This window comes from Columba livia, chromosome 16 (genome assembly GCF_036013475.1).
Source record: "Columba livia isolate bColLiv1 breed racing homer chromosome 16, bColLiv1.pat.W.v2, whole genome shotgun sequence".
In the NCBI taxonomy this organism is placed as follows: domain Eukaryota; kingdom Metazoa; phylum Chordata; class Aves; order Columbiformes; family Columbidae; genus Columba; species Columba livia.
Genome location: NC_088617.1, coordinates 3692473 through 3720192, shown reverse-complemented (window position 1 = coordinate 3720192; position 27720 = coordinate 3692473). Strand labels below are relative to the sequence as shown.

At 42.4% G+C, this 27720-nt stretch overlaps 1 long non-coding RNA gene across 1 annotated transcript in view; it reads right to left on the bottom strand.

The window, feature by feature from the left end:
• The window catches only part of LOC135575561 (uncharacterized), a 199049-nt gene that overhangs the window by 11523 nt on the left and 159806 nt on the right, over positions 1-27720 (bottom strand). Inside the window, exons 8-13 of the long non-coding RNA XR_010466536.1 lie at positions 27434-27622; positions 19238-26772; positions 17954-18166; positions 14339-14520; positions 13165-13239; positions 8802-8899 (exon numbers count right to left, since the gene is read on the bottom strand). This is a non-coding gene — a long non-coding RNA (uncharacterized LOC135575561). The remainder of the gene's footprint in view (positions 1-8801; positions 8900-13164; positions 13240-14338; positions 14521-17953; positions 18167-19237; positions 26773-27433; positions 27623-27720) is intronic.

Here is a 27720-nt window from a genome sequence, read left to right as displayed (position 1 = left end):
GACCATACAGAACAGATTTTAAATTGCCCACCTCATTACATGCCACAGAAAATCTGTGGTAAAATCACCCTCTACTACTGATGAGCTATATATATATTTTTATACATACACACAGAGAGGGAGATTTGCAAGATGGAAAGTGCAGATATGGCAAAGTCACCTTTAGCCTATAATGAGTATGGTTTTATTTCATGTTTCAGGAGGTTTTGGTAAACATGAGTAGTAAAACCAGTGCTCATTGTCCCCTTTTCTTACAAGGTACTAAGGGCCAAGGTACATCAGGACGGACCTTTTGGCCTGATGCTGGTGTCCAAGCAGGTCAGGACAGACCAGGCTGTGGACTGCAGACATCGCAGCCCCACTGACCCACGGCCTTGGGGTTCTGCACTGGGTTTTGGAGGTATTACATTCTCAGGTTCTCACTCCAGCTGTTAATTCAGCAAGGACAGTGCCAAGAGGCCTGGCCAAGAGAGCCACAGCCATGGCTGGGTGTCCATCAGGGAGGACATCTGCCCTCTGCCTTCCCTGTATTGTGCATCCAGACCCACTTAGGAAAAATTGTTCTGTTTTCTCTGCTCTCATTTCACAAATAGTTGCGGCCACAGCTGGAAGGCAGTAGCTGTGTGCAATGAATACAAGGAAGAGGAGACAGAAAAGGAGGCTCGTTAGCAGCTTCTGAAGAGCGAGACATTATGTCCAGCCACATACCTGTGATATGTACAAGTAAAACAGACTTAGGTACACAAGCATGTTTGCTCAAGCGCAGGATATGATCTAATTATAGCCAATTAAATGATTATTTCCTAAGATGCTTTTTAGAAGTCAAGTTATCTATTCATCAGGCTGTCAGTAAACACATCTCTCTCACATACACGTTTGACTTCTGCTCAGGTTACATTACTCATCCACAAGCCTTGTGGTAGTTAATGGCATCTCTATCAGTTTTAACTTTTCAAAACCCCTGCAAACAAACAAGAAGATTAATAATTTTGGTATTTATCCTTTAGGTATTTGAGACTAAGTCATGAAGTTTGGTTGGTTGGGCTGAGTTTTTTTTGGTTTTTGTTAGGGTTTTTTTTTTGGTTTTTGTTTTTGGTGGGTATTTTTTTATTATTATTTTTTACTTACTACTTCTGTATTCACATACCTCTTCTAGAGATAGGTAAGGAGCTACTATGAACCCTGGCCTGGTAATGCTCATCCATGCCAGCAGCTCAGGCAAGAAGACTGATCACATACAAGAACTGAGGAGTTCACCAAGGTTTGCTTTGCTAGGTGTGCATTCAAAACTGATTACTGTTCTTACACTTCACAGATGCAAATATACATACACGCTCATTTTGGTGCATGAATGTACTTATTTTTGCTGATATATACATATTCACACGTCTTGTAAGTGTGTACAAGCCAGCCCTGAGCCTGTGGCCTGGCTGATTGCAGTTGTGTGGGTTTTGTTAGTCCTGGCTCAGTTTTCAGAAGTTATGTCTACGTTTTTCCCTTGCATCAGGCAGTTCTTTCGGAGGCAGCTAGTGTTACAGCCATAGATTAATAATGATGTATTACCTTGGTCCACAAACGTCAAGTGCACTACTGATAAGTGCATTTTGTGATGTTCATGGCAATGGCATCACTAAAATCCAGTGTGCAAAGCTGAAAGGCTGTCCTAGTCCCTCTACAGTCTGGGCTTTTCCTCAACATCTACCAGCTAGACCCATTTTAATCCTTCACAAACAGCTTCTGTCTTTATCCTAAATAAGTCATGGAACTTAAACAATGTTATTTAACCTCTCATGCCCTCTCCCCATATTTCTACCGATGCCAAACACCCATAAACCCATTCCAAAAAGCCACACGTCACCCAACCAGTGCTGCCTAAGGAAAGCATTCAGGAGTGTTTATGGGGCAGCTGAAGTGTAATGATTTAGTAGATGTTTATGGATGTTTATACTGTACAGATTAACATTCCCCAGGGGGCCTGTAATGAAGAGAGTGCTCCAACTGGAATCAAACCAGCCAGCCTGGGCTGAATGAGCATGAATGAATCCTGCTGGCCTACCCTCACGAGCTGTTTACGCGGTTTGAATGGATTTCCTCTATCCACGCTCCTTCAGCGTTTTGTTTTGGGAAAGGCAGAAGAGGAGTCCGGTCTCAGAAGGAGCAGAGTTTGGAAACAAGCTAGAAAATCCAGCCCATCACTTGGATGGTAGCAATTACTCACAAATTGCACTAGACAAAAGAACAAAGAACCCAACCCTTCTGCTGTGGAAGTCGAGGCTGAAACTCCCCATTGACTTCAAAGGAAGTTGTGTCTGAGTCTTAGAACAGGGTTTACAAACATCACGACTAAGTGTAAACATTGAAAATCATGTTGAAGCCCTGCTATTGGACTGGGATCAGGGACTCACTATTTACAATTAGTATTTACAATTCAGAAGTTTCATATTAGATCACTGTATTTGAAAAACATACACTGTGCTATATGCTATTTGAAAAATATATACTGTGACGCTGTGCTGGAGGTTCACAGCAATGGCTGGTGAGCTGCTCTTTCTAGAAGAAACACTGGACAACAGTAGTAGATGTCTTCACTGAATATCTAGCTGAAACTGATGGACATCTTTTATTAAGAGCAAATATGGGAACAATTTCAGTTTTTTCAGTCATGGCTCAAAGAGTAAAAATATTTGCTACTGGTACTGGGATGCACTCAATGGGTTTCAAATCGCCATGGGTTTAACAACGCGAACACCAAACCCAAAAAAGTCAGGCTGGAAACTGGTGGATATAGCTGTGCCTGCCTTGATGCCTCAGAAGCAATGAGCAAGCAGGTTTTAAAAGATGCTAATGGCATTGGTGACCCTGGAAAGTATGAGAGAAAGGTAGTTTCTTTGGGGCATGGTGCCAGGTGAAAAAGATAAGCCTGTAAAATCAAAAGTAAGGTATTTTATAAATGATTCATGTATACATTCAGAAAGTGGATCTCAAAGGGATCAGGAAAGGATGAGAAGGAAACAGGAAGGATCATAGCATGGTCATAGCCAGCATGAGACAACAAAGGTGGCCAGAAACACCAAGTAGAGTGAAATATATCCTCAAGGGGCAGATAACACTACAAGTGGATTTTTGCAGACTGAGGGACCCACAGCCTTCTTCAAGCTCTGCTTTTTTGATGTGATAAGATTTCTCTCTCCTCTCAAAATTACTCTGCATAGGACAGACAGTAGCATCACACACTACAGGTCATCTCAAAATAAAATATGAAATACACCTTGCAAACTCTGAAACCACAGCACTGAAGGAAGACCTGTGGAAAACATCTGCTCTGATTCTGCAGCCTCTCTAATGGATCAGACAGATGTAGAGGGCTTCAAACACAAAAGCATTTCTTTCAATAGGTTTCTGAGATGTTTTTAAAGGCTCAAAAATAAGTTTGCTTTGAATCTTGGATGGAGCCACTGGACAAAGGTAATTTTGTCTGCAGTAGTTTATTTGCCCATCTCATGAAGCGTTCTGAGCTAGTGACGGTGTTTGGCAAACACTCCTGGTACAAGTTCTACACTGTAATCCCACTCGTGTCTTTAGGCTAGCGGAAAAGACAGATATATTTGAAATCTTCTAGGGCACTGTAACCATCAGGTAATTAGCTGGAGCAGACTTACAAAGCAGGAAAGGCTCATGAGAGCTCTGAAATGAAAGCACAAAGTGCCTCTTGGAACTAATTTTAGAGTGGCTTGAAGTATTTAATCCTACAAATTATTGCCAGTGAGGAAATATCAAGGTACTGCTGGACCTTAATAGTGGCAAACCAGCAGGAATGGTTCACCCCAAGCCGCCTCCTGCTGATGGGGAAGCAATCAGAGAGGCTTTACACCACTCACAAGGTGCAGGGGCAACAATCGTTTTGTTCTCAGTGACTTGCAAAGTGCCCTGGAATTGTTCCTCTCTTCTTTGTGTCTGCAAAGGGATCCTTTATCAGCAAAGCCCTACTTTGTAAACAGCAGAGAATAAGGAACAGGAGGATAAACACGGAATAAACCCACACCACTGCACCATGGCAGACCCCAGTTCCGTGGATGTTCTCCGTCCTTCAGAGGGCTGGGAAGGGTTTGTAGGGGGGCACAGGCAGGCAGAGTGCTTCACTCTTTCATTACTATGGCCTGTGTCATTTGGAAAGACGCCTTTCTGATTCCTTGTTCTGCTAATGAGTCCTCATCAAGTTGAGGAGATCCTCATTAAGTTGAGGAGATCGAATTTATCTTTTCATCCCTCTAGGAGTCAGTTTCTCCATATGCGAAATGCAGAAGGTGAGTGTTCACCTCGTGAGGGCTGTTTTTAGGAACAGGAAAAGGCAAATACAGGACTAGAAACAAACTTCCTAGGTCCTTAAACCCAGTCTGCTCTCAAACAGGTCTTCAGATCTGCAAGCCTCTTCTTTATCTTCATCAGACACCATGGGAGGGAATGAGGAAGCTCCATATTTCTTCCCACTTGTGAAGCCACCCAAGAATCCTGTTGCTGTGGTGGCTAAAAAACTTCATTTATTTCTCAGACTGAATTTATTCATAGCCAATTAATACCCATTTGTTCTTGTGCCAAAATACTCTTATCTTTAATAAGTAGTCTGTCTAGCTCTGTGAAAGCTATACGCTTGATTGCTACAGAATCTAGGAGTTTCCTCTTCCACGAGCCATAGGAAGAAGTGTTAATAACAGAATGTACTGTAATGCCCCATGCAAATATTGCAGGAGCACATCCAGGTGTGTGCAAGTCTATGTACTAATTTCAAAACTATTTCCACTACCAGCTTTCCCATCTGTTAAAAACAAAGGAGAGGCAACAAGCTACAGTTTCACATTTTCTTGAAAGCTGTTTCCCAAATAATATAAGCTGCAATGTCTTCTGCTCTCCAAAACCCACCCAGCACCAAGAAGCATCTTAACTACAGAGATAAGAATTAAGATCCTGCATATTTTTTGAACAACAAGCATTTTGGAACTCAGATTTTGTTTCTTTTCTTTGGCACAGGTATCCTTTTGCACATGCATCATTTATATCTGCAAAACCAAGTGATCAAAATGTCAAAACTAAAGTTAACCATAAAAAATTATTCATCTGCATTATGATTCATACTTTAAATACAGGATTATGCCTTGTTTTCCACCATAATCTACCTCAGGATGGCCAGTGCTCACTTCAGCAGATATTCAATGTTTTGTTACAGCATCATTATTCAGCATGTGGCTTAAGCCTTATTTACCACATACTATTTCAAACCTGCTTGGAAGACACAATGGCTCATTTTCTTGTGAGCTTTTCTAGGGTTCTTATCAGTATGGCATGTGAGTGCTTTGAAACGTTAATTTCTTTTAAGACGAGAGGATATTATTATTCGTGTTTAACAGATGGGAAACTGAAACGCAAGGAGATGCAGGTCAAACCGTCCTGCTAACGGTGGGTACCCAAACCGACATGTCTGGGAATTGATTTCTCAGAATGTTTAACGTTGTGCAGAATCATATGTCAGGAGAAATACCACTGGCAATGAATTCTGCAAATAGGAACACAGAAAACAAAATAAAATTAATAGCCAGTTGGGAAGAATTTCATTTAAATCGACTTCTCCAAGACTGCTTAGAGAGTTTTGCAGTATCCAGTTGCCTTAGTCTTGAGACTGCCCATTTTCTTCTCAATTCCCTGCCTCTTACTACACTTCTCCCAGCTTCTACACCAAATACAAAGTCCATCAGATCCCACCTTCCTCCTCCGGACTCATCTCCTGAGCTGCTCCACCTTCTGAACCAAACAAGACCAGGGTCTTCTGATAAATACAGTACATGGGCACGTAATTAATGACTATACCAAACACATGTACAAAGGAAGCCAAATAAACGCTCTGCAGGAAACCCTAATTTCATTATTTCCTGACACCCTTTTCTAAAAAATAAGCTTTTCAAGGAGAACACATTTTTATATATAACCCACATATATATTTATACAAGCATATAGAAAATAAATGTAATATAGAAGATAAAAATGTTACGTGTAATGACATAAATTTTTATATATTTATATTCCTGTTCCTAAGTGATATTGGCTGACATTTTCCAAAAACTGGAAAAGGGACCTGGCGTGGAATACAAAGCCAAAATGCTTCAAGTTTTCAAGCTGAAACTAGAGGTGATCAAAATCTGCCGCAGTTTTCAGTTTAGCATTTTTCCCCTGTCCTTCTGTTTCAGGGAATCAGGATATACTCGCTTGGGTGAATCAGGACCACTTCTATTTTGCAACGTTCACTGCTGAAGGACTACACAGAGGCAGCACTCCCAATTTCCAGTATGCAGGAACTTCAGTTATTCCATGATTTCCTTTCCTTCTGAATCAGGAGAGCACCCTTGCCTCAAACTTTCAAATTCCCCTTGAAATTTTGTGTTGGGTTTAAATTGTTGTAAATAAATCAGCCAGAGCTGATAGCAGAATAGGAAATTTCAAAGTGGCTGTTCAGATTTGACAGGGTTGCAAGGAAATAAGGAAGCAATCTTAGGTACAGGTACATCACCAGTTCTTCCTATAATACCAGTGCAGTAGCATATCAATTTTGTAATAATTAAGAACTTATTAAATGTGCTAGGTGTGATTTTCATTACAGTGATACCAGGGAAGGTATCCTCATTTTCCAGATGCTGTTACTGCCTGACATAAGCAGAGCGAGGGGTGCAGCCCTGTTCTCCCCCATCCGCAGCCCCTCCTCGCTTCATATATCTGTGAAAAAAGATCCAAGCACTTTTCATCTAAAGGAACCAGCTCTAATGGGTGAAACGAGGGGCGGCAGCTCCGTTGTTTCCCATCCCACTGTGCTGACTCCGGCGGGCAGAGCTGTGCCAGCCCAGCACATCTGCTGCCCCCAGCCTGGATGACAGCACCTGTGGGCACACACAGGGGTCTTGTAAGAGATCAAACCAAGGTTTGGGCTAACCAGGCATTAAATGCCATGGAAAGCTGGGCAGTTTGTCTGTTCCACTGACTGATAGTTTGTTCTGTGTTTTCTTATTAAGGGGGATAAGCAGAGTGCAAAACAGAACTTGACTCAGTTCCTTTGCAGGATACCCTGGGGCTTGCTGTGAACCTGGGCTTCTCGTTCACAAAGAATCAGTCAGAAGAACTGCATGAGAACCCTTCCATCAAAAAAAACCCTGTGTCAGGATCTTCTATTTTGAAGGGAGGTGAGAAATCGGAATGAAATACTCAGCAGAGAACGGCTCTTTCTGTAATGCTTGGGCAGTGGAAACCGCTCAGCCCGCGGCTGCCAGCAGCCAGCGAGGAATTCCCCTGTCAGGAGGGCCGTGATTCACGCCGGCCCCTGCTGCTTCTCTCCTCAGATGCAGGGGCCATAGTTGTGGTCTGGGATGTGTCAGGAGAAAGGACCTGGCAGAGCTCGGCTCCGTTACACAACCTCTCCGCTCCTGCCCAGAGCCACAGTCCGCCCTGGGCAGGGAGCTGCTGCAGGTGACACCAGCAAAAGGATCCTTCTGCAGCTGATATTTCTTCTCTCCCTTCATTTTCCTTATTCCTCTGCTCCTCTGCAATAAGCAAAGTAACTTGGTCAGCTCCCGAGCAATCAGGATACTGTTATAAAAGTCAATGGGATTTTTAGCATCGGTTTCAGCGGTGTGAAATGAGGCTCCGCACACAGGTATTGAGGTCCCTCATCGGTTTGGCTCAATAAATTAAGAGCAGAGCTGCTGCCACAGCACTGTGAGCAGTTTGCAGCATTTGTATTTGTGCTTTGCGTATTTATTACTGTGTTTTTCACAAGCCCTTTTAATGCCTCCAGGAGTAATTTATGAGGACAGAATAGCACGAAAAGAGCAGATCCCACTCATTTAAATCTCTGGATGATGAAAATCGCAGAAGAAGAGCAAGTTTTACATTGTTTTCTGTCCACAAATGTTTTCCCGAAGCTGTAAAAGCAAACACAAACACTGTGCAAACACCCAGATACTCAGGTTTGTTTGGGTTTACCCAAACACTGCATGGAGATTTTCAGGTTTATTCAGGTTTGGGCTCTGTTTTGCTAACTCATTCCATAAAAACGCTGCAGGTTTTAGTTACTGTTAACATAACTAACTAGAGACATGTACTAAAAATTCTATTAACTCATTTTACTACAGGAGAGGATTACTTTATAAAAACTGTTCTTAGTATTAATCTTGTTACTTTTCAGATTGATGAGTAATGTGTGTGACTGTGATGATGTTTTAGTTTTGGCATCTTTTGCTGCTTCTGTTCCAGAGGATGAAGCAGACTGATCTGGACACCCAGGAGGGTCCAAGTTTCCAGCACCTGACATGTTGGCTATTTATTTTATAAAATAAGCAAATCAGTGAAGCATGACTAACAAACTTTTTGATCCAGTGAAAGCTCATCACATTAGCAACTGAAACCTTCTGGTGCTACGAGTAATACCAGTGACCTGGGACATTCCACCACATGTCCCTCCTAGGGTTGTGTAGTTTTGGGGGTATCTGGCACACACAAAAGCTTTACAACATTGAAGTGTGACGTGACATTTCTGAAATAATTAACATTCATCTATATAAGGAAAAATAAGGATGGCTCTTTGCCCTGTTTTTTCTCATTAATTGATACTTTGACTCCCTGATTTCCAGATAAAGTCATAGATCATAAGATATAATGCTTGTCTACTTCAGTTCCACTATATTTCATGCCTTGCCTCATGAGACCCAATTTATTACAGTGATGGATGTAATATAAGAGTATATTTTAAACAATCACGAGTGTACCTGCTTGGCTGCTCATTTTTCACAAAGTCGTTCCAGGAAGCATTTAAAAGTCAGAAGACTGGTCCAGAATTTGTTTGAGTAATCCAGGCTTCATGATTCTGCAATACAGGATAGAAAGTTAACTTGAGATGTTTCCTCTCCTGCTAGTCACACCAAAATGCCATAAAGGCAGCCAGATCCTATAACACACTATTTTCATACAGTGTCATGGAGAGAAATATCAGTCTAGACCTTCATCTAGCAAAAAACCTGCACACACACTCAGCTTCCTTTACTGTTACCTCTGTGTAATTAGAGGAAATAATCAGCAGCATATAAAGCTGCAAACACATTCAATTATTTGCAAAATCACAGCTAACACAGACCTGAGCTCTGGAAAGCTGCAGGATTATTCATAATTTCACCAACCTGATTCATCAGAAAGCACATGGAACCACTTTGAGTCACATTTAAAGCTGTTTATGGGTACTGGGAAAACTTGTGTCCCCTGAACAAAATGTAGATTTCTCTCAGCTTCTCTTTCCTGGGTTTAAGGAGAATTAAACCTTCCTGAAACTTGCTGGGAAAAGGGGGGGCAGGGGAATAGAGAAGGACAATTTATCTCAAAATTACATTGCTCTTCAGAGTAAACCACAGAGAGCTGTAATGGGACAAGTAATTTTTTTACATGGTATAATTAATTAGAACCCATAAAACCCAATTAAACAGCACTTCTGAGACTATCAAGTGGTGCATGTTTGAAACTGCAAATATGACAGTATAAGTACATTTTTATAGCTGGGCACACTCCTCAGGATTATTTTCAGTGCTCTACTAAAATGGGAAATGGCACCAGTTTGGCCCCTGCTAATAAATCGTTTGGAAACAGGCTATATTAATAATCTTTATGGGGGTAGGATGGAAGCCAGATGGGGCAGGGAGGGGAGTCTGAAGGTGGCATAATATATTGGCCTGGAAAACATAATCCAGGCCAAAGCAGGAATTTAATCTTGGTGTGCATCAGAGAGGACTGGGAATACGAGAGGGGAGGTGGTGGGCTGCAAGGGGACTCAGCCTGGGAGATCATTTCCAAGGTAAGGAAGGTAAGATGCTACAAGGTTAAGCAGTGGTCCATCTGCATAAGAAAGGAAGCAAAGAAAAGAGCAGCTCCAGCAGATTTAACAGCCGCTAGCAAGGCCTCTCCCCTTTGTCTGACAATGAGAAATGGTGCTGGGGAGCTCCCCGCACCCCCGCTTTCCACAGCTGTAACATCCAGCCGTGCCTCAGTGGACTGGGACCGGGCTGTTGGGTGTTGCGATGGGCTCGGTGCGTGCGTATGAGGTTGATATACAATCTCGTGTGAGTAAAAGCTCGCTTTGCCCTTGTTTATTTACATGAGGCCCCATTTATGTTTAACTTGGCAGCCAAGAGGTCTGTGCCTTGTGCCAAGCGCTAATTCCTTGACTGCCCTGACAGGCCCTGGCGTGCACACCTGAAAGTCATTAGCGCTCAGACCCATTTTGTTCTCACATTTCCAGGCAGTGACCCGCAGCCATGTACAGCTTCAGCAGACACTTTATCATCTCCCCTGTCATCAGCTTTGAGCTCGGCAGCCCGGGCACTGCCAGACCACAGTAAGCAAGGAACTAATGATGGCTCACGAGAAGCCTCTATCTTAGCAAGCGGCTCCCTCTTCCACATAGAGGGCAACCGATATTCAGATGACGCTTGAGTTCTTTCTTCTTGAATTATGAGTTTGTTTGAGTGTGAAATATTTTATCCTTCAGAAAATAGCAGCACAGTGTGATAAGTAAACAACCCGTGACGGCTGAGCTCCGGTGACAGAACCAGATTAAATTCTAACAGCCCCATTCAACTGTACAATGCTCCTCATGCAAGCTGCTCCCAAAAAGGGTAGATGTATCTTATCAGTCACTCAGAAAATTCCTTCAGAGTCACCTATCAACACAGGAAGAGTACTTAATCTAGAAATGCAGAAAAATATACTTTCAGATGAGATTTGGAAGCAGAAACTTAGTGAGCAGCTGGTCTGGATACAAAGTGTTGCAGTGAAGACTCACACCATCTACGGGAAGAATATAAGGAGGACTTAAGAGTGCAAAGGAGATAAGAGCTTTCTCCAGAAATGCTATTGTGCTATATGTTCTGGTCTCTGAAGGTTTGCAGAGCACTGTCACATTCTTTATTATACAAGGGGAGGCTATTAATCTCTTAGTTTTTAAGAATCCATTTACTGTATTACAGAATCTTATAAATATTTGCATTTCATAAGTCTTACACTGTTTCACCTGCACTGAGACCCTTAAGCTTTCACCCCTACATAAGTTATTTTAAGATCTCAGTCTCCTTAGCAGCTCCAAATACTGCCATTTTTGTTTGCTAGAGACATTTCTCTTCCTTCAATTCTCTCTGTAATTTTCCCTATTTAAAATTGATAAGGACTGAAACTCTGACAAGTTAACAGTCAGTCCTAGACCACAAACAGGTTCTCATGACCTTGAAGAGGAAAGAATGGGAGCCGTAAACCACTGGCGAGCCCCGGGTTTCCATGAGAGGGAATAGCATTGCTTTTCTCTCTATGGCAGTCTCAAGGTTATGCAATTCACAGTCATCACTTACTAAACATTTATTTAAAAAATAAACCAAACTAAACCAGACAGCTCTAACAAACAAAAACTCCCTCTGGATTTGTCTTGGAGGCTTCTTTTTGTGGCTTTTCTGAGCCCTGCACTGTTGAACACGTGGTAATTTAGCGCAAGACCTCACAGTCAGAATACAACCGTGGACATAACAAAATGTTTATAACATGCTTTCAGAAACTACAAAAGCAGTATTTTCTCTGAAATATATTAGGTATATGCTGATATTGACATTTTTTTCCTAAGTCTATAAAGTTCACACACAGTTTCTCTGCATGCCTTGTACTTTGAGTCCCTTTAAACTGCTCTTTAAACTGTTGGACTTTTAAATATTCTTCAGGTTTGCAGCAACCCCGTAGGATTAGCTAGGGCAACTCCTCCCATTTGAAAGATCCGGCACTGGCACACAAGATCTTAATATTTAGAAATGAAAATGGACCAGGACGTGTAAAATCTTCCCAGCTTTAATGTAAAATACGTGAGGCCCTTGCTCCAAGAACCCAAAACAGAGGTTTTGTCCGAACAGATTTTTTTCTTAATCCGAACAAGAAAGGGTCCTCTGCATTGTACAAGCCATACTGAGATGAAGAACCTTTCTCCCCAGTTTAAGCAACATACATGGTAAGAATAATCTGTCTGGGCATTGCAGAACTGAACATTTAGTGGAGATGCACGCAGACACATACAGGGTCATCGCATGGTGAAGAAACTACAGAAAAACTACTTTAATCTTAAATACTGGCTTAAAAGTTTCAAGAAAACAGCACATTTTAAGGAGACCGGAAAGCTGGGACTGCAGCAGACTCACGGTTTAGTTAGTGAGGGGGTAGAGGCACAGAGAATATCAGCAGCCATCAACAGGATGGCAAATGCCGTTTGTATAGACATGTGTCATTCCTGTACTGCAGCCAAGTGAAACTACAAACACTATTAAAAGTATAAAGAGGCTTTAATCTACATTCCTGCTAAGGCATCTTTATGTTGCCAGAATATTGCAAATGGGCTTAGTATAAATGAGAATCTGGCCTTAATATTCTCAGACAGAAAAGTGAAATACACAGACATAGTGACATGGGCTCATGTTCTCTCTTCTGTCGACCCAAGGTATCTGCATGGACCAAAACTGGGAGAAAGAATAGGAATCTTCATGTACCTACATTGCACAGCAGCTTCAATGAGCACAAAAGAGTAATTTCATGTGACAGCAAAAAATGGTCCTATACAGCATCACATCCCCCAAGACCATGGCAACGTACAGCGAGGAGCACTGCCTGGATCATCCCAGCCCCTGCCCTCACAGCAAGCGTGATGCTGAACTCAGAGCTTCAACACCCACCTAAACACAAGCCATCCAGGAGCCCCCAACAGCTTCTAACAAACCTCAGACTATTTGCACAAAAGACTAAAAACCTCGAACACTACCAGTGCCTTGGGAGTGAGCTGTGTCCTTCACTACAGAGGGGCACAACAGTAAAGCAAGTTGCAGTGATCCCTAGCAATGTGACCAGGGGCAATAAACACCAGCCAGGAGCCTGAGGAGCTTCTCACTCCCCCCAGAAGCATCTATGCGCCCGGCCCGTTAGCCCATTTCCAGCTGTGGCCAATTCCAGATGCTTCAGAGCAAGATGGAAGAACAAACAAACCCAGAGGCCAAGTTATGCATGAAAGGGGGATATAAACAAGCAAACAAAACCCAAACAAACAAACAAAACCACAAACCAAACCTTCTCATGCCCGTGAAAAAGCTCTCTCAAGTAAAGGGATGAGACGTGGGGTTCAGAGTAGACTGTGAAAAGAGCCTGCAATCAAAAAGAAAAAATCATAATCTAAGATACATGAGGGAAAAGGTAACTCCAAACACACCTAAGTCAAATTCTGAGGCCTCTGACATCAATAACAAAACTCTCAAACTTTATTCAGGCCAAGATGGTGAATTCAACATATTTTAAGTACTTTCCTACATGTATTTCTAAATAAGAGATCTGTAGGTCTTGAAATGTCTTCTTGGGATGTGTTAATTTTGATAGGAAAATGAAAGGTGCTAATTTGTCCCTGTCACTGTATAATATTAAACAGTCAAATGTGGTCTGAGTCTGGAAACAGTACATGGCAGACATCCTTAAAAAATGCACTCAAAATGTATTGAAAGAATAATCTTTTCCAAATCTGTCAACAAGATCCTAGCCACTGTTCCTGGCAAGAAAACTAGCTTAATTTGGTAAAACAATCACTTTTGCTCTCACAAATATTGTAAAAGAAATGGGGTCATGGAAAGAGTAGTGAGAACATTAAAGAGACCCTTGACGGATCCTCAGCAACATGCTGCTGTGTTACTGGGGGGTATTTCCAAGGAATCACACAGGTTTTAGAAGTACGAGTATTAACAAATGCAGAGGGCAGGAGGGGGATTAGATTCAAGCAAGGTTTGAGGCACTGCAAATTCAATTCACTGCGTGGTTTTGCTGTGAACGCTTTTCCAGGTCTCACACCATTACATAGGATGTAACATCATAATGATGTCAACTCTTGGACCAAGGAATGAGCCGATTTAAGTTTTACGAGGGGAAAGATGAATACTTTCAAAGGAATGGTGAGTCAAATAATACAGAACTGGTAGGATCACAGTTCAGGGAACTCACAGTTACGCTTTGAACTATTTTTAGCAAGGGTACTGCGAGTTCAGGGATAGTTGGTACAGAAGGGGCCTGCACAGCTCAGGTGAAGCACAGCCTCCCAAAGCATTGACAACTTTCTATCAATTTTGCAGAGAGAGAATCAAAATCTCTCTTCCCTTTCACTGCAGGTGACTGCTGTAGCAAGGCTACTACTTTGCAAACAGCCTGTGCAAGGAGCCTTCCCTCCCTGTGCTCTCTCCTGGGAGGAAGGACAAACACCCACCTGACGTTTGAAGCAGCACAAGCCCCTCTCTGCTTTCTTCCAGGTGCAAAAAGCCAGAGCATAGCAGGGCAGACACTGCAGCAGGACCCAGGCTTCCTCCATCCCTGCCCTGTCCACAGTTGTCCCTCTTTGTCACATGCCCATGCAACGATCAACTCAGTTTTAGCCCCAGCACTTTTAATCTGTAAAGGAAACACAAAAATCCCTGAAATTCAGGCATAAGAGAAACAGTAGGTAGGCAGGCTAGTAGGTTTTCCATCAAAGATGTTGCTTTTCCAGCAGTAAGAACATAATAAAGACCTCCTCCCCAATTCCCTTTGGAAAGTCACTGCAGATGCCAGTTTCTGCCAGCTCTTGTTATATTTTTCCTTTTTTAAATGCATACTTAAGAATATCTAGTTATAGCCAATCACCAGGAACACACAAGGAATGGGCTGTTTTATAAGCTTTACTACAATTATGGATAATGTTGGAAATATATACTGTATATTTCTTGTATGGTGGGACTGCTACAATCACAGAAAATCCACATTGAAGGGGATTTCTATGCAAGCTATGCAGCAGATGAAGATTGTATTGCAAGCTTGAATTACTGATTCAAGCTTCTTCTCCTCTCCCCACCCACTTCTCTGATAGCTTTTAAACTTAAATAGCCATATAAGTTAAAACGTTCTTTTATGGGGTGAAATAAACAGATTTTATGGTTCAGAAACTGCAAGCTTAGAGATCAACGCTTTACCATTAATTCATGCAGGTTCAGGCTAAGGAAATGGCTCATTTTCCTGTTTACAGTTGTTCGGTTTTTCTTCCCCCAAAATTTCAAGATGCACTTTAAATTAGATGTTACAAAAATTCTGGATGCAAACAATGCATTCTTTCGACAGCGTGTATCTAGCTTGCAGCTTTCCAGGTCCCAGCTCCCAAGAAATCGAAGGGAAATTACTGCTGAAAACCTCATAGAGGGTGAAATTCGGTACAAAACTTTAGAACTTAATATTCATATTGTTGACAGGGCCGTTACAAAAATTAAAAGCAAACAAACCAACCCCCACAAGCGAAAAAGCTCACATGAGAGCTTTCATGTGCTACTCTGGAAATCTAAGAGAGTCTTATGAGTGCAATTGTAATTTATACTTAGTTTTAACTGTCAAAGTACTGTAAAGAACATTAAGCCTCTCTCAGCCCCTCTCCAGTGGGACAGTAGGAAATACCAGTTCCAGCTGTCACAGGGAACCTGAGGAGAATCAGTGCTGTCAAGCCCCGTATCTTACACAACACATTTCCATCACAAGCAGCATCCACTGGACTTCATGGGTAGCCCTGGCATTCCAGTGAGCCAGGGAAAAACCACGAGCCAGAGATGTGAATTCCAGAATCATACAGAAATAATTGGAGGGTATAAAACCCGAGGAGGATCCAGCTTGGAAAGCTGGATATGATCTGAATGCACAGAAAGATCAAATCCAGGAAAAGCAAGAGCTGTGTTCTGCTGTGCAGTGGGGAGGCTCTGTCCTAAATGCTCTAAAGGAAAACTTCAGTGCCCTTGATAGTTTTATTGTAAAACTTAGAATATGTTTCATTTATCCATCTATCTACTTATCCAACCCTCATCACTATGATTTTTGAGCATCTGATAGAACCAGTAAGAGCAGGGGAGTATTTTTCCTCCCATTTATCAGCTACATTAACCAGCATTTAAGTGGTTAAAACGGAGGCTTTGTTTCCCAGTAAAAATAATCCTGTTCCTGAGGACACCCGTAATGGTGGTATATGACAACATAACCAACAGCACAAGGATATAAACAACTCCTAATTATCCCAAACCAAAATTTTCTAACATCTTGTTACATTTTTTCCTTAGGCCCTAAAATTACTGAGTTGTTATGGTTGGATGCTTTGTGGTGAATCAATCTCGAATATTTCCCTGGAAAGAGCGAATTGCCACCAAAGTGCTGTTAATGCAGAAGACCACAGTACCCAGTTTGCCCTGACTTTCCCATCCATGGGGTTGGGAAATAAAATGCAATGTTCTCATCATGTGGGGACAGGAGAGAAATGGGGAGGAGTGGTAGCGATTTGATTTCTAGGAAGTGGGAAGCAGCTGCACACCCCGTGTGGACAACAAGCAAGAGGGAGAGCATGAGAACAACATGGAAAATTGGAATTTCTTGCACACTTCTGTCAAAACACAAAATTCTCTTAGGCCTCCAGGTAAGTAGCAACCGACCAATCATTAAAAAAACCCAACACATCGCATGTGAACACTCTCTGAATGAAGTTTGAGAGGATCAGTAGGTGTCATTTCCCACACAAGGTGCACTGAGGCACGTCGAGGCCAAGAGCTCTCACAGAGATAGGAACACAAGATTTTGTTCTAGAAACAGAGATGTCACAGGACACGGTATTCAGATTTGAAGGCAGATCAGAGTATCTGTGTTGAGAGCCAAATCCTGGCTTGGGCTTTGAATATACCTCCAAAACATGGATGGTTTTGGATCTGAAGTTTGGGTTCTGTCATCCGTCTAATCTTGAAGTGGGTGGATCAAAGATGTTCAGTCTGAGGCTGAAGTGCAAAGTGCTAACAGACAGTTTTGAACAGAAATGATTCAGTAAAGTGCTGAAAGCAAGGAATAAATCTGTTGGTGGACAAGTTGTGAACTGAAAGAGAAGTGAAACTGGCTGAGGAAATTACTACGTACCTGTTGATCGCTTTGGTACTTTACCTTGTGAGGTTGGCTTTATTTACAGAAGCAGAAAAAAAGAGGGACAGTGTGGTTGAGGCATTGGCCCAGACAATTGGTAGCAGTGCCAGAAAAGACTGGAAATTAAGAAGGATGACCAGTGGTTTGAGAACTGACTTGGAAACCAGTAGCAATCATATGTTTGGTGCTCCATCCCAAATTTCCTGTATGACCTCGGCCAAGTCATTTAGTGTTTTGGTGTCTCAGCTTCCAACTTGTCAAATGGAAGTAATAAACCTTGTTAAAAAAAAAATATTGAGGGGGAAGTGAAGAACTCTCTCATCTCTTGCAGCCTTATGACTTGTTGGTGGCCTGATTGACTCATTGAACAAAAGAGATTGGATGGCTTCCTGAATTATTCAAAATAGAAATAAAATTATAGGAAAGAAATTACTGCAAAGCACTTAAAGGTATAGGGACAAGCCTGGTGCTAGATTTTTGACATTGCTGTGCTTTAAGGAAGCCAGGCTTCTGTTCAAACCGTAAAAAGAACCTGCGCTACTCTGCCTGGCAGTGGTATTTGTTCTGTAGGTGGCAGAAATGCAACCTTATTTTCTACATTGTTTATGCCAATGTAAAGTGGAAATAACTGTAGGCCACCAAGGAATTAATCCTGACATAAATTTGTGTAAGATCTGGCTACATTGACCACATCTTTTGTTCCAGAACATGCATTTTCCTGGCCACTATTTTTCAGCCTGCCCTAGTCAACTGCAAAACCACTTTTGGCCAGTACAAACTTTTGACCTGATGTCTGTGCAGATCTGAAAGGAATTTCCCCATCAATACACATGATCTTCCATTAAGGAAATCCAGTTCCATGATTCCTGGAAGAACTGAGAGGTACAAATATCCTGTAACTCTGGATCCTTACCGTTAATGTTGTGATCTTTCACAGCTAGTGCGGGCTGGTCATTTGGGGATGGCCTTATACACTCAGTGAGCAAATATTCCTAAATAATTCAAAGTAGAAATGTCAGGTGTTGTTCATTCTTCTCCTCTAAGTGGCCAAGTGTTATGCAAATTTTGGAGTGGAGAAAAAAAATGCATTCAGCCTTGCAAATGGAATATCAGCGGAGATGGGTTTCTGTGTTTGGGAGAAAACAAAGAACAAGAGTTCTTTACAATACCTTATCAACAGACCTTTCAGGTTTACTAATCACGGAGAACTGCAACATTTCTCCTGCTGTTACACACATTCGTGTCATCAGTGGTGACAACTGGAGAGGGTCGAGCATTTCTACCACTGTGCCATCCTAACTTGGCTCATAACACTTGTATCTTTAACGAAACAACACTCATGGCAACTGTCTAGTATAGAAAGGAAGCAAATTTTAAATAGCTACACAATTAGAAGCTGACTTTTCATTGAAAGCCAAGTGAATGTTTACATTAAAAGTCAAGCTTTATAAAGATATTTAGGCAATAAAACAAAAAAAAATAAAATCAATCATCAAAATCAGAACAATGAAATTAATCAGCAGAAACATAAAAAACTAAAACCATGGCCTTACAAAGTATGTCTTTGAAGAGATTTGGAAGCTGAAATTCTTCCTTCTCCTTACTAGTCCTTCGAGCTGTGATTTTCAAAGCTTTATTCAGCTGTAACCTAAGCCTGAGAGCTCTGAAAAAATTGTGGCCACCTAGTACACCTATATTAGGATTTCCCTACAAGCCTACATGGTCCTTCACTTACAGTATACAATTGTTCTGCTTGGAGGGGGTAAAGCTGTTGCATTCCTGCTGAAAATGTTACGACAAGCTGTGGAAAACAAGGGTTATGTCCTAAATCTCACTCACTCATAGCTTTACACTTCTCCACCTTGGGAATATAGCTCCCCTTTAAACATATGAACTCTCTACCCAGAAAGACCCACCACAGTCCTGACAAGCTATAGGGGAACAAAGGTGGCCCTTAAATTTCCTGTGCTGAAGCAGAGAGCACTGTAGAAAGTAAATAATTCTCCCCTCCGTGGAGTTAACTCTCCTCCCTTGTCCAGCATGACCTCTGCTGAGGTTGGGTGGTTTCTCTGAACAGTTAATTCTGCTAAGGAGATGGTGAGATCAGCTACACCATGGGATGCACATCCCTTGAGGTGCTACCTCTATGCGTGAAATGGGAATGCTACCTCTATGTGTGAAAATGGGAATTAAATACCTTTGGGAATGTAGCCAAGGGCCTTTTTGTATTTCATTGGGGAAATTATTACTCCTGGAATCCATCCGGGAATTTTGGATTCAAGCAATTCATTGTAGCTTCCTCAAGGCATGGTTTGGGTCTCCTTGAAAGTGGTACCTGTATTTTGGGAGAATACGTTCAGGTCTAAAACGTGCTCTTTCCTGCCTCCTGCAGGAGGGTCACTTGGCAAAGACACGCGATGCTGTGCATATATCACAGCAGGTGTAGACATGGTACTTCCATTTTCCAAGCAATGTCCAGTTGGGAACCACTGAAACCTCTTTGGCCACAGAGACATAAAGATACATCAGAGAAGATCCTCACAAATTACATGCGTCTTTATGCAAAAGCAAGGAAAGCCATAATCAGTTTAGTGTAGAAATTCCTGTACAGATTACGCACCTAATTAATCCTGGACTAGTGAACTTTCCTCCTAGTTCATAACAAAGTGTCACATTATTAGTCAGTTTTTCCAGCATCTTTTGATAAAAATGGTGTTTTTATTGCTGCATAAAAAATACAAGGCAAGTTAAATGCTCAGTATTTTCTTATAAAATATTTAGGTTTATAAACTGTTGCAAACAGGCCAGTGTTTATATAATACTTACAGACATCTGTAATGCCTCTCATGAAAGCAAATGTATAAGCTCTTAGCTGCTGCAAGAGGGTTTTAAAGATGCTCTGCCCATCTTAAAGTGCAATTCTACATTGTCTGAAGAGCTACTTCGATAGCAGTTTGGTTTGAGTTTAATGTTTATTCCTCTCACTGCTGTCTAGGCTGAAATTTGCGTCCTTTATGAGCAAGGGTTCTGACGCATTTAAAATTTAAACACCTGACTAGGGCACCCTTACTCAGCAAAACACACAGACATGCCTAATTTCATGTACATGCTTACATCCTTTAAGTCTCAGGGCTCAAATCATATGCCCATATTATTTAACAGACAAAAAAGCAGTTGGGAATACAGAGATTTCTGAGGCAGAAGACTGTAGCTCTAGTGACTTGTTTTCTAGGTATTGCCCAAGTACCGACCACCACTAGGAAATAACCGCTGTTTCAGTTTCTGAGTTGCGGTCACTTTTGTAGCTTGTTTCTGCAACAATGAAGTTATCCTGTAGATATTTTACTTTTGTTCCTTATTTTCCATTATATAAAAGAAAGGAAAATAAAATAAATAGAGCTACTCAGACTACAAGTGCACAATTGCTCCCACACCCAACAAAATGCAAAGCAGAGGTGGGATTCTTTTCCCACCACTGATAGACTGTGAGGTGTCACATTTGCACCTTGTGTCGTTTTCATGGCAAAAAACAGGAGTAGTCAAGAATATTTACAATTTTGAGCGCATTGCTGAAAACAGAACAAGGTTAGGCTCTCCTTGGATTTCTCCTTCAGCTTATTAAGAGGCAGCGTAGCTGATACAAGGAGACTGTAACTCTCAGCAACACAACTGATAACATGGGGATTTTCTGGTTTAACCATATCACATATAACGGCCAAAACTCATCCCCTAGAGCACATACAGAAACATGCCACCTAATTTCTCACTAGGCGTTCACAGAATGAAAGCCAAAACAAGCCCATCAGATCATATTCCTACTCCAGTCCCCAAAACAGTATTTCCTTCAGAGATCCAGCTCTTCCTCCACCCGTATCTAATTGGCCCTCTTCATAGATATGCAAGCCAGGACTGAAGAAAGTGACAGCTCCCTCCTGATGTTTCTGTATTTTAATATACAATAATTTCATCTCTAGTATCTGGACACAGTGCACAGAAAGGTGCCTACTGTGTTGGTAGATAAATGGCATCTGGTACATAGAGCAACATGGGGCCACAGAAATACCTGCACAGACAAACAGCGATTCTCAAAGGTCCTCTGTACAATGTTAATGGCACTGAATATGACCTTCAAAAATTCTTTGCATAGTAAATTAACTCTCCTCAAAGCATGAATTTATAGATGAAAGAAAAAAAAAAAAGGCCACCCTGATAAATTAAAATAAATTTATCCTTTATAATACATTTAAATAATTATGATCTGAGGAACACCTTGAAACGATTCCCTTCTCTGCCCCTTTCAGTTTAATTTAATGAGGGACACTAGTTAACAATGCCAATAATAGACTGTTGTGGTAACTCATCATGGCCACTACAATCCAGCTCTAATCAGACAGAAAAACATCAAGGGTTGGCCAGTGCAATCACCGTAAGATTCAGACCACTTAAACAAAACAGAAGCTGTGAAATTTTTGAAAAGGGCCTGTGTTTATTTGATTAACTCCTTGTCATCTATTTTAATTCTTTCCTTTTCTTCATGTAGTCATTTTCTGCTTATCTCTCCAGGCTTCCCTGCTTGCTTCCCTTAGCAATGCACTTCTTGCAAGCACACGAAAACTATTTCTATGGTACCAATCATGCATATTCTTGAAAGGCAGGCTTACCCCAAAAAGCACTTGAGGTCAGAACAAGATACAAGACAAGTGGATCTAACAAATGAATAAGAGGCATCACAAGGAGACAATTACGATGAATATAAATAAACTGGTGAGAAAAAATGTCATTTCACTGAAAGATGCAATTTTACTGAACCCAAAATCATTCTGCAGACAAATCCATCTTCAAGGAACTTTCAGTATAAGGACTTTTGAGGCTGGGTCCGTTGTGATCAACAACAGCAACACCCCAGATATTTTGACTGACTCTGTCCACAGTTTGCAAAGGCAAATTTGAAATGTGAGAATTACCATTATCTGACCATCTTATGGTGCCAATTTAGCACAAACAGTCAAAGATAATAAAGATCGTGCAAAACCGCACATTTCTGAGCTGGTGTAATCAAGTCAGACAAGTCTGGTCACCAAACACTGCCGGTAACTCTTGTTAGCAATGATCTACACGATGAAAAACATCCAGCCAGCTACAGCATTTTGTTTTGAGTTTTTTATTATGAGGGTTTGTTTTTTTTTTTTTTTCTTTTTTGTTCTCCCCCTCCCCCATTAGGGAATTACTAATTGTTCCAAACTGCTCTTAATTGGGTCACAGTTCCACATATATCGTCAAACTGCTGGTCAGCTGGCAGGCAGACGGTGCCTTCCCAACAGATTTATTTCACAGCTGGATTTGCAGCCTGCAAGGTCCTTCCCACTTCCAGCTCTGTATCCCTTCCAGGCAGCGGGGAGGAGAGGAACAGACAGATGCCTTTCCACAGAGATGTAACAACCCTAGCAGGTTCTCAGCATGTCAATAACAACCTAATCAGGCTGCATTATATTGAAGGGAAAACGAGATTTCTGACTTTGCCAGAACACTTCACACATCCGCTTGCTCTTGCAAACACACACAACACGCTCCAGTTTCCAGATGCAGATAAGGATAACCACAGCGTGGAAAACAATCCAAGAACTAGTCTAGCCAATTCCTAGCTGGACCTCAGCCTCTTTCCATCTCCTCTCCTTGGTCTGGAATAACAATCACTGCCTGTAAATTTAATGAAATTTCATAGACAACTCATTTATGTTTGTCGCAGACAGTGCCCTGCTGCTCTGGGGATATGGAGGAAAGGTGACTCAATAAGTTGTCCCACCTTGCCTCTCATCCAGGCTTGGTGTAACCACAGGGAAACCTGCACACCACGCAATGCGCAGGGAGCAGGGGTTTGTCCTGGTAGAGTCCTGATGGCATCTCTTGAGAGAGAACAACATCAAGGACCTCTCCTCTTGCCGTGATTGACCAACTGTGCAGGAATGTCATGCGGCTCACCTAAAAAGCAACATACCAGGCTCTTCTGCTCAGTGTAATTCCCGCCAGAGCTCCCTCCTTGGGCAGGGTTCATTAAAGCTGACTTAACCCAGACTGTAAAACTTGGGGTATCATCTCCAGACAACCATAGTTAACCTGAATTAAGCACTGGCTTGTGCACTGGTGAGCAATGAACCACCTCAGACAGCAGCGCTGCATGCTGGCTCCTTCTGACTCACACCCAGTAGCAATCTGTCCTTACCAAAAAAATAAAATGATAAAATAATGCAATAGGATTCTGATTCCAGATTCACTGCCTGGAGGAAAGAGAAGGATATTTTATTTCTTTCCTGGATGATTACCTAAAGACAAAAAAGAAAAAAAATTACTAGCTCCAGTGAATGAAAAAGAACCTTTTAGTCCAAACACTCCAGTCAGGTCATCCAAATTCCCAGTTGCCTTGATCTCTTTTCCAGCCAATGAGCTTCTCCTAAGCTCTGACTGATGGTGCCGTATATTTAAAAATGTGTTTATTCTGACAATTTGCTCTGCTTTTATGTAAGAGGACAGGCAAGCAACCCATCCCCAAAACCTCAAGGAAACAGCACAAGCCTTGGCTGCTAGACTAGTTGGCTCCCTGCGGACTGTTGATTCTTGGACAAGCTGTTATTCCATCCTTAAAATATGTACTTGCCCTGAAAAAGAAAATGCACACACAAACATACAACTGGATATTAAGATCTTGGGTAGGTCTGTGACTCTGATCTTGTGACTAAGGTGTCAGCTGCTTCTGTAGAAATGGACATGGTAGTGGAAAAAGAAAAATCCTAAACCAAAAAGCAAAGGAAGAGCAAACCCAGAACTGCCCAGAGCTGGACTGAGCTGAACTTCCACTGCTAAGCCGCTAACACGAGGTTTTCCTCATTGCTTCAGTGACAGTGAGGTTATGGAAACCAGACAGGCAAACAAATGGGAATTTCTAAACAGAGCAAGGGCTAAAGGAAGGGGAAAAAAGGGCGTGAGGGAGAATATTCGGAGAACATCCGTTCTGTGGAGGGTTGTGTGTTTCTCAGGGTACCCAAGAGAAGGGGAGATATGTCTGTACAAGAGAGGTCAGCGGGTATCAGATCACATCACCCCTTTCCTCTTTCCCTTGGCTGCCTTTTAACACTCCCTTTTGAGTACATTTCCCTTTGGCTGTGGGAAAGGCATAATCCACCAGCCCTCTTATAAAGCATGTTGCAGTGGCACCGCCTCAAATAGAAACCAGATTTCTGCTTTCAAGTCCCCTGCTCTACCCCCTGCTGACCAGACCTAGAGCCTTAATCCGAACTGAAGATACAAGGTTTTGGAGTCAGGCACAACCCATCGTACATCGAAAGAGGACACACATTACTGCAAACACAGCTGGTGGGGACAAGTTCACCCCCAGTTTTGACATGAATGCCTGCACGACTACTGTGAAAATGCACTCCCATCTCCGCATATGCATCTACACACTCAGGGGTCAGCAGCCTTGAAAACGATGCCCAAACAACAGGATGAATGGAGCATAGGGACTAGATTAAAATAGACTTTCAAATACAGTCCAATTTAAATAAATCCCCCTATTTTTATTGCCATTGAGTAGCTTCGATGACATCTAGTCTCTAGCATTTGTCTTATTTTTTTACAACTTATTAGTGGCCAGCAGAGATGACCTTTAAGAGACTAAAACCAAAGGAGGCACACGAGCTCACCATCCTCTAGGCTGCACCCTCACACCACATGCCCACATTCCCATAGGTTGCTCCAGAGAAGGTCCCTGCTGACATCCCAGCCACAAGCACCTGGGATGTCTGCTGTACACCAATGCCTGTCCTGGGACACAGCCCTGTGTTGGGATCTTCTTCCCACAGCTACATCCAGCTGGAGGAAATACAGAGAGACACATGGCCAACACTGGACAGTAATGTCAGAGAAGCAGTTCTGCAGGTGGTGGTTGATGGCACCATCGGCTCCTCACAGGTTCTGCTGGTGCTAGTCATTTTCTTCACGGCACTTCACCTGCCAAGCCACGGCTGCCGAGGAGGGGAACATTTTTCCCACTTCATTTTTTCCAGCTCACTTAGTCACGGCTTGGTGTAAGCCATTACGGTCTCGCTTCGCAGCAGCCAAATAGCGCTATAAATCCCAGGGGTGCTGGAGATGTGCTGAGTGCAGGCTACCTAGCAGCTTGCTTGCCAAAAAAATCCCTGCAAACCCCCTACCTGAGGCAGTCCTGCAATTCCCACCCACGTGGTTTTTCCTAAACTTTTCCAGATGGGACACATTCAGACATCGCTGGAAGGGCTCGGCAGCGTGGATGCTATCAGACAGCTGGGAATGAAACCTCCAGGGCACTACACGGATCCCATTGATCCCTTTTGACTTGGTGGAACGCTAAAGTTTTCAAAAATGATTCTCTTTAACCTCTTAAGAAAGAGAGATCTCTGGGATTTGAGCACTGATCATCCCAACACTGCATCAGAGGGTGAAGGAGTTTGTTTGAGATTCTGATCAGCCAAGTGTGGCTCAGAGGAGTGGGTCAGAGAATGTCAAAGACTGAAGAAGATGGTAATGTTTTTCAACAAGTTCCACTGCTGAAAATGCTAGGGAGGGAGAGAAAGGGTGTACGGTGACACAAAGAGAAGGAGAGAAAGCCTGAGCCAGGCAGACAAGCATCCTGAGTCACTGCTGGGGAGGTGAGGCTGCTTTGCCAAGGAAAGGCTGACAGAGTAAGTCACTGGAGTAAATACATAGCATTCAAAAAAGTATTTTTTAAAAAGGAAATACAACAAAACCAACCAAACGAAAAATGAAAGGGTTGGCACAACTCTAGCCACAACCAGAACAGTAAATCCCGCAGATGTGAACCCCAGTCACCCATCACTCTGACTGCCAAGGCTGCCCCTGTTCATGCACCTGGACCAGCCGCAGCCCCAGGTTTGTGCGGAGCAGCTCCCCATGAATCAGCAATTGTGCTCCATCTGCTCTCCCACGGCCACAACAAGCACTGCCCCACGGTGAGCATGGCTCCATGACCAGCACCGCTCCACGACCAGCACCGCTCCACGCAAGTGTTGAGAGGAGCCGCGCGCTGGGTCCCAGCCCCACCATGGCCACCAGGACAGCTGTGCCCTGTCCCCACGCCAGCCCCTCCTCACTGGGGCCTGAAATTGTTGCAGCTGTGAAAATCTCCTAGATTAACATTTTTAGATGAGAGAAGAGCTTGTTCTGCTGACTCATCCGTGTGATTTTTATAAAGAAGCAGTGAATTTGTTGAACTCCGGTTTCCCTTTGCCTGGGTCTCCACGGCTACTTTCTGCAGCTATATGCCATCTGGCTATTGATCCTTTGTCTTTTTTTTTTTTTTTTTTTCTATAAAGCCATTCACATTGCACTAAATTTTTAATTAGAAATGCAACAAACAATGAAAATCAGATCATTCATTACACTACACTACATGCCAAGGCCTTTTAAAAATGTTATAGTTACCTTACTAGCAAACGCCAGACATTTCGTTTTTTTCTTAATTGATAAAATGAATAAAGAAACCTGAAAAAGAAAATTACATTTTTTTTCCCATCATTATCTGGGCACTAATAAAGCACAACATTTCACAGCTCTCCGAGAACTGGGGTAAAGTTTGGACCGACAACGGGAGGAAACCATATTTCCATTTTGTCTTGTAAATATTTTTCTTGCAGTGCTTTTCTTCACCACGAGGACCTAAGGACTGAGGCACAACAGCGTCTGTAGGCAGAAATAAGATCTTTCATTAGATCCACCGGAATAGCTGGAAAAATTAGATAAGATTCCAGGTGCTTCCTAACCAGTCTCTCTTACACACTCACTAAGACAAGTCTATTGAAACCCCTTGAGCTGAAGGACTCCATGGGCTTTGCTTCGGTTTGTTTTCAGTGCATGTTTCCAGAAGCACAAGTGATTTTTGAAGCTTACTTGACCGAAGGGGCAAGATTAGGCCGCTCAGCTCCAGAGAAGCGTCTGCCCACCCCTTGCAACTGCCAGAATTCACCCCAATTACTTTAGTAGCTTTGCTTTTTCCCAGACTATTTCATTTGTGAAAAAGAAACGGCTGGAGTAGTGATTTAGAAAACAAACACACACCCCCCCCATTAAACAAGCACAAGAAAAAATATCCCACTTTTATGACATATCATATCTATTCTCCTCAGTCCCTTCCCGAGGCAAACTCTCACCAAAACCCACAGCAGATCAAAGTCCGATTGCCCCCAGCGCAGTGACCCTGTGGTGTAGCTGCTGGAAAGCAAAGGAGATGTTGTGGTGTTTCGGACACTAGCAACAGAATCACCAAGGCCATCCCAACTCCATAAACTTCATGGAGAGGGAGGAGAAGGTGCCCAGCAGCATCCTCCTCCCAGGTACCACTCACCTCCCATTCTGTACAGTCAGCAGGTATGAATGGAAATCACTGGTGTCCCATTTTTTCCATCAAAGAGCACAGAACCTTCTTTCTGGTGTTAATCTCAGCTTAGTGGTGCATGAGGCTGCTACCCATACGCACTGCAAGCATGACTGAAGAGAAGTAGTGCTCAGTGCTGTTAAAATTATCTTATTTGACCTTTGAAAATAAAAACAATGATTATGAAAGAGGTGACAAGGTTGTTCTGGATATTCTAATTGAAAATTGCTGCCATTTTTCCTGGCTGCTCTGGATAT